Raw genomic sequence first — 7434 nt, 5'->3', positions numbered from 1 at the left:
TTCTGATGCAGGTGAGGAGGTTATACAATCATGTAAAGCCAGAGGCTAAGAGAAAAAGTATTTCCTCTCCCTATACATATGGGCTTATTTGAACATTTCCATAAGCCCTTCTCTGGTAAATCTTCAATAACAAAGCTAAAATTTGTACAACAACAATTTTTTTTTAATTATATGTTTTGCATCATTAAGACCAAGCATACAGATGAAGTATAAATCACACTGCAATTAGGAGACATGAAGGGCAGGTAATCCTCTTGTACCCCCATCTTTTCATTTTTGCAGGGGCAACAGTTATGTCAGTTACAAGCATTCAAAAAACAAAAAAAAAACCAAAAAAAACAAAAGGCAGCTATCTCCAAATTATTAAACTTCATTCACTCCATCATAGTAAGTTTTTCTTCTAAGAAGTAATTGCATTTTGGTTTTAACTATCTGGCACTAACACTAGCAACTTTGGACGTCATGTCCCAGAGCTTCCAGTCATGATAAAATCTCTCTAAGTAATTGAAAAGCTGAAATGTTTTCTTAGGTGGGTGTTTTTTCTAATGAAAACATGTGTATTGCAAGAATTTTGTGATGAAACCCCCAAAGCAAGGAACACTAACCAAGACTCCTGGAGTCAGGTTTTTATTATGAAAGAAGAGACTGATTTTCTTCTTATCTCACACCTAAAGTCAATCCCTTGACAGGAGGGAAGGGCACAGGGAAAGGGAAATAAGACAGGCACAGGCTCATGGCCCACTTTGGGGTGCTGATGCATTCTGTGAGGAGACAGGTGCCAGGGAGGCCAGGCTGAGCCAGCATCACTTCCACCAGCAGCATGACATCACACCCACTGCACTAAGAGGACATGGAGAGAAACTGGCACAGTTTGTTGGACCAATGTTCCAATGTCCAGCCTTCATGTCAACATTCCTGAGGTGTAACATAGGAAGTCTCATAATGACACATTTCATTTGGCATCTACAGGCTTCATTGTCTGGTACCAGCTGCCTCTTGGCAACCCACATCTGTGTTAGAGGTATCTATGGGATTCACTCCATTCTAATATTACCTATTGTGTCCCTGCCTTCCTGCCTGTGTCTGAAGTCTGCAAAGCCTTCCTGCAAAATGTATTAACACCCTCCCCATCTCAATGTACTACCATTTGTTTCTTGGCTTGTTTCATTTCATGAACTCACAGGCTGACTTCTAAAACCAGACATCGAACACTGAAGCAATATAAGAGAAAAGAGGGAAAAAAAAGAGAGAGAGAGAAAACCCGAGGGAGGAAACAGATTACAATTTCTGATTTCCAAAAAGCTAATATAAAAGCATAGAAGTAGGAAGGAAGCATTTGAAAATTTAATTTAAAAAATGCCCTGGCAGTCTATTCCCAGTGCAGCACTAGGGCTGAATTTACCTGCATTTGTAGGTGAATCAAGTGAACAAAATAAAAAGAAAACTGTAGCCTTACAAATATCCAGAATTATGCCTTAAACACATCCATGCAGCTCCCTGGCTAAGTAAAAGTGTCAGCAAGTCCTCCACAGGGTGTCTCCAAAAGCAGGGAAATGACGGCATGTGACAGAGCTGGTACAGGCCTTGCTCTTCAGAGAGAGAGGGTTTTACTGGGAGTAAGAGGGTTTGGAAACAGGCTTCACTCCCAGGTTTCCACTGTCCCTAGAATCATTCCTCAGTGCCACAAACAAGCATAAACGAGCACAAGCAGAAATGCCCTCAGGTACCAGCGGGTTACACCAGGCTACCCGTGACCTAATCAAATTAAAACAGTGCTGGCCAAGAACTTACATTATGCTTCATAAGCCACTGAGAACCCCAGCAGGTTCCACCAGAAAGGACCACCTGGCATTTGGCCAGCACATTTTGGTTCTCATGGTGGTGCAACTGCCCAAAACAAGTACTTCCCACTGACAGGGCAAATGGCTGTGCTCGCCTTGGCTCCAACAGTTATACAGGATTGTGCCACAGACCTTGTAGGACATATTTAAAGGCAGTGTGTTAACTTTCACAAAGGCAAGGATCAGAACTTGGAGAGGAAAATAAGCAGCCACTATGAAACACAGTTGATCCTTTCTATCAAATTGTACAGTATGGTAGATATGCTCACATGAGGTGCTGTCATAATATGTGTAATTTAACAACACAGGGTATGAAGATCCTCACTCTAAAGAATAGGTTCACAAAGGAATTAAAAGGTTTCTCAAATGATTTGTAGCTGTTACAGCCATCTTAAAGATGAGTAGTACATTTTATAAGTCCACCAACAGAAGATTTAATAGATAGGCAATCAATCAGCATGCATGACAACTAATTAACCATATACTAAAACATCCCTTAGTGCCCTATTAACCCCTCATGCTCTGGTCATGAACATACCCTTAGCACAATGCCCAGTACAAGAAACAAAAGCCATCTGACCTACCCAGTCCCTCGAAGCCATTAATCTCCAGCTCTTAACCTGCAGCTGAAGGATAAAGGAGAGTGACTAACTTGGCAGCCTGCCCTGGAAGGTAACAGGGTCCTGATTTTTCTGGAGCAGTGAGAATGCAGCATCTCCCATCTCATTACCTGGGTTTCTGCTAACAGGTGTTTCTGACAGGGTTCTCAGTCATGTGTACCGTGACTTTGGCACATCAATATTCCCTCTTTGCTGGGCTGCTGGGGCAGTTTGTGAAGAACTGCTGCCCATGGGATGGACTCATGTTGGAGAAGTCCACAGAGGACTGTGTCCTGTGGGAGGGTCCCTGCGCTGGAGCAGGGGCAGGAGTCCTCCTCCTGAGGAGGAAGAAGTGACAGAGACAATATAAGAAGGACTGAGTCCAAGCCTCATTCCCTGTCTCCCTGCACAGCTGGGGAAAGAGGAGATAGAGAAAATCAGGAGTGAAATTGAGCTGGAAGAAGGGAGCAGTGTGGGGAAGGCGTTTTAAGACTTGGGTGTACTTCTCATTATTCTACTCTGATTTGACTGGCAACAAATTAAACTAGCATTCCTAAGTCGAGTCTATTTGCGCTTGACTGAAATTAGTAATGATCTCCCTCTGTCCATATCTCGACCCAGGAGCCTTTCATTACATTTTCTCTCCCCTGTCCAGTTGAGGAAGGGAAGGATAGAGAGGCTTCGGTGGGTACCGGCAGTCCAGCCAGGGTCAATCCACTGCATCTGCCAAGAAAAGAAAACGTAATCAAACCCCAGGTCTGTTAAAATCCCCATGAAATGTCTACACAAAGTGTAGACTACACTACACTACACTAAGTGTAGACTACACTACACTACACTAAGTGTAACCTCTTTACAGGTTAAGGTTGCACTTGAGCTCACCTGATGAAGGATTGCAGGCTCTGTGAAGAAATGTGCTTCCTGATCAGTTTTTTAGACCCAGAAAATATTTGCAGATATTTAAAAACACGTGCAATTTTAAACACACATACACACCTGTAAAGTCAAAAAGAAATATTTTATAATCTTCCCTTTACTCAAGTTGTCAGAGGCCCCATGGTGTTACTGAGTACCCCTGTCCCACAGAAAAAGTTCACATACCAATTAGCTGAAATTTTACTTCACAAAAATTTCATTTTTCTCAAAATATTAATCCCTGCTTCATTACAATGCTAGAGCAGAGTACCACAGTACCAAACTGTACTTTTCCCAGGAGGAGTAATGGACTCCCTATGTATTCTGCATGGCACTGTGGGGTATAAACATCTTGATGCTTGTATATTCAAGTGGCAACAGGAAAGTGGCTGTTCTCCACTGAAGATTCAAATTCCTCCAAGGTCTCATCATTAAATAGATCTGTAGCCCAGTGAAAAAAGCACATTCACCCCATCCACCTTCTGTGATGATCTGTACACCCAGTCACAGCTGCAGACTGGTGCAGTGCCAGTATTTTTTTTACTGTGCTAATTCTGCAATTCAGCTTCCCTATTCTCCTGTGTATTGCTGTCAGTTCCATTACTCGGGCTCACATCACAGGGGCTGTTGTGCAAGTTTTTTAAAAACTAAGGAAGAGCAAAACAGTGCCACAAAGAAGTGAACTGAAGGCACCCAGAATCTGGATTTTCTTCATGAAGAAAGTCTTATTTTCCTAGCCAGCTTCCTATAGAGAAGGCAAGCAGTTGTATATTGCTCAGACACAGACTACCCTGATGAGTGAGCAAGATGACAAACTTGGAAGATAAATCTGCAGTGTGAGAAGGAGCAAGCCACAGCCAAGGGGCTGTTTCCTCTCAGCCTGAAGGTAGAGGAGAAGCTGGAACCGCCTTTTCAATGTAAAAGGAGGTGAACCGTTTTTGGGCACATCTCTGCTCCTTTGTACAACAATTCCTTCTATGGAATTCCTTTAAAAGTGCCTGAGCTGCCACCCCATTCAGAAATATTTCACTCAGCTAACAAATAGCACACATGTTATGTGTCTCAAATTAATTAGTTTCCAGGGAAGGATGTATAACGCAAAAAGCGGGCTCCAACTGCTTAGCAGTTTTAGTTCAAGGGAAGCAGCACCTCTTCTCCACATTGTCAGTAGCACCAAGTTGTAAGTAGAATAAAATTAGAAACAGCCTTTCCAATCCCATGCAGTGATCCATTCAGTTACTGAGTTTGCAGTTCAGTACTTTTTGGGGCAAGTAGTTAAAAATAATGCGAATTAATGTAATTACAACATGCTAGAGAAAGAAGCATGGCTGAACCTAGAAGTTAAAACAGTTTTCCCTAGTGAAAGAGAGAAGAGCTAATAAGTAAAACCTTGACACTTTGGGACCTTCTTCCTTCAGGAATGATCTTGAATTCTGGATGTCTTTTAATTCTGCTTTCACAACCAAAATTAAAATAGCCATGCAGCAAATACTCCAAACCAAGGACATCCGATTTTGCAGAACCAGATGCTACGCCCTGTTCTAACAAGCTCTTCTAATTTTTCTGTGAGAAGAGTGTCTCACATAAATTCCCTGTTGATTTTTCAGGCATTGTATACATCCCTTCTAATCCTTCATTCTTTTAGTGAGCTTCTTTAGCACTAAACCAGGTGTTTAATATTGTTACTGTCATACCCTTAATTATGCTTTTTTTAGTTTTATATCCTTAAGCACTAATTGAGTTGTGATCTCCCAGCAAATGTGACTTAACCTGCTGTTCTCCTCATGGCTTAGGCAACACAAATACAAAAAAATAATGGCACTGGTAATTAACTAAGGCCTGACAGTATAACTTCCCTCTCAGGCCGTGAGGGGTGAAAGTTCAACTGGAGAGTAAGGCATATAAATGCATATAAATCGAATCAGAACTAAGCAACCACATACTAGAAATTTCATTTCCTTTCAGGAAAGGCAACAGAATCTTGTGAAACAGAAAAGAAAGGCTCACAAACACTCTGGAAAGTGGGGGACAGGATCAAATAAACACCAATTGAAAAAAAACAAAAAAACCCAGAAAATCAGGAGACTTAGTACCTTCCACAAAATGGTCTGTCAGGAAATGTGCTGCAGTGCAAAGGACCAAAAGAGGCCAAACGAACCTCACAGATGTTGCAAAAGCAGGGAAAAAAATCAAAGAGGAAGACACAACTTGGAGGAGGAGTTATGAGGGACATGGAATGGATACGTAAAAAAAGAAAAAAAAACAAAACAAAACAAAAAAAAAAAAAAAAAAAAACCACAAAAAAATCTGCGCCAAAGTCAAAGCCATCAAAAGGCACGGCATGCCATATGCCATCAAGTGCAGGGAAATGCACAAAGGCTCGCCAAAAGAGATCCCCATTGAAGGCCGAAACAGAAAAGTAGGACATAGAAACATGCTGGAATAGAGATATCATAAAAGGAAATGCAATTGAAGGAAAAAAAAACCAGAAAATTGGGAAATTTAGTGACTACAAGAAAATGGACCAGGATTACATCAGGTGCAGTGCAAAGGACAAAAACAGGACAAATTTACCTATGAGATGTTGCAAAAGCAGGGGAAAAAACAAAGAGGAAGACACAACTTGGAGGGGAGGATATGAGAGACATGGAAAAAAAACTTAAAAAAAAAAAAAAGAAAAGAAAAAATCTTTCCCAAAGTCAAAGCCATCAACAGGCATGGCATGCCATCAAGTGCAGGGACATGCACCAAAGCTTGCCCAATTGATCCTCATTGAAATCACAAGATTTTGTTTCCCTTCCCCAAAGGAAATTTCATACAAGAAAGGCATGAGTACAAAAGAACCAAACTTCAGATTTCAGTTTGAAGAAATTGGATAACACAGGCAAGTTTTACTTTTCCAAATACCAGGAGGATTATTAGTATCAGATAGGCAGACAGACAACACATGCTTACACACTTCCATTGGGTATCCCAAGCAGCATCAGCCTACAGAGAACTGCTTTTTCCTTAGGAGAACATATTTGAAAAATTATAATCAAGTAATCATACAACACCATAGCATTGCCTGGCAGGAAAATAACCAGGAGAGAGACATACAAGGTACAGAGCTGCAGGTCAGTCTGCAGCAAGCCATACTGAAAAAGCTGCTGCTCTCTATCTGTTCCCAGTGGTGTGGAGGTTTTGCAGTCAGACAGAACACCGGGTTGCACAGAGGCTGCACCTTGTGAGACGGGAAAAGCATTCTCAGAGAGAAAAGTACTTCTAATAGGGGAACACACCCAAGTAAGGATACAAGAGGCAAGATAAACTCCTCCACATTTCTTACCGAGGAAAACAATCCCCTGGTAGTGCAGATTATGAACATTATAAGTCACCATGAACTGGAGAACAGGCATTGTATAAACTTGGGATTCTGTGTCCTCAGTCGTGATTTTCTTTGTAACTATGTCCCTGCTTTACCCTTACAGTATTCATATCCAGTTAGAAAGCCTTCATGCAGCCAATTTAGTACCTCTGAATCTCCATCTGTTATAACTGTGGGGTCTAGGGGGTGAAAAGGCTGCCTCATATTTTGAAATTTAATAAGTTCTATTCCTGTGAATAGCACACTTCTATTAAAATTCATGGTAATTTTTCCCACTAATTTAGTTTACAAATTAATTACTTCCAATTTACTAAAGCATTTACCAGTGGCTTATGCAGGTCATCCAAAATGAGTGTCCATAAAACCTTTAAACTGCAGCATCTCGTATTCTGTACATTTTGCTTGTGAACCTCTCACAATTTATAATTGAGAGTCACACGGTAGGATAGAAGAAAAGGGACAATTTTCATGGTTTATGTTCAGAGGATGGTAAAAAATTAAGGTGATCCAGATGACAAAAAAAGCTTTTGTATAGAGGCAGTGTTATGCCTACAAACTAAGAGAGCTCTGCTTCATTTAGTAACAGAGAATATTAAATAAGAAAAAAAAGAATCAGAAGCTTGGAGGTTACACTGTCTTCTCTTTTTCTCTCATAGAAAAAGAGAAATCAGTAGATAGATCAGTATTCCAGAAGGCAATTATGTCCTGCAGG

The sequence above is a fragment of the Geospiza fortis genome, unplaced genomic scaffold (assembly GCF_000277835.1).
Source record: "Geospiza fortis unplaced genomic scaffold, GeoFor_1.0 scaffold58, whole genome shotgun sequence".
Classification (NCBI taxonomy): Eukaryota; Metazoa; Chordata; class Aves; order Passeriformes; family Thraupidae; genus Geospiza; species Geospiza fortis.
This window is presented reverse-complemented; position numbering follows the sequence as displayed.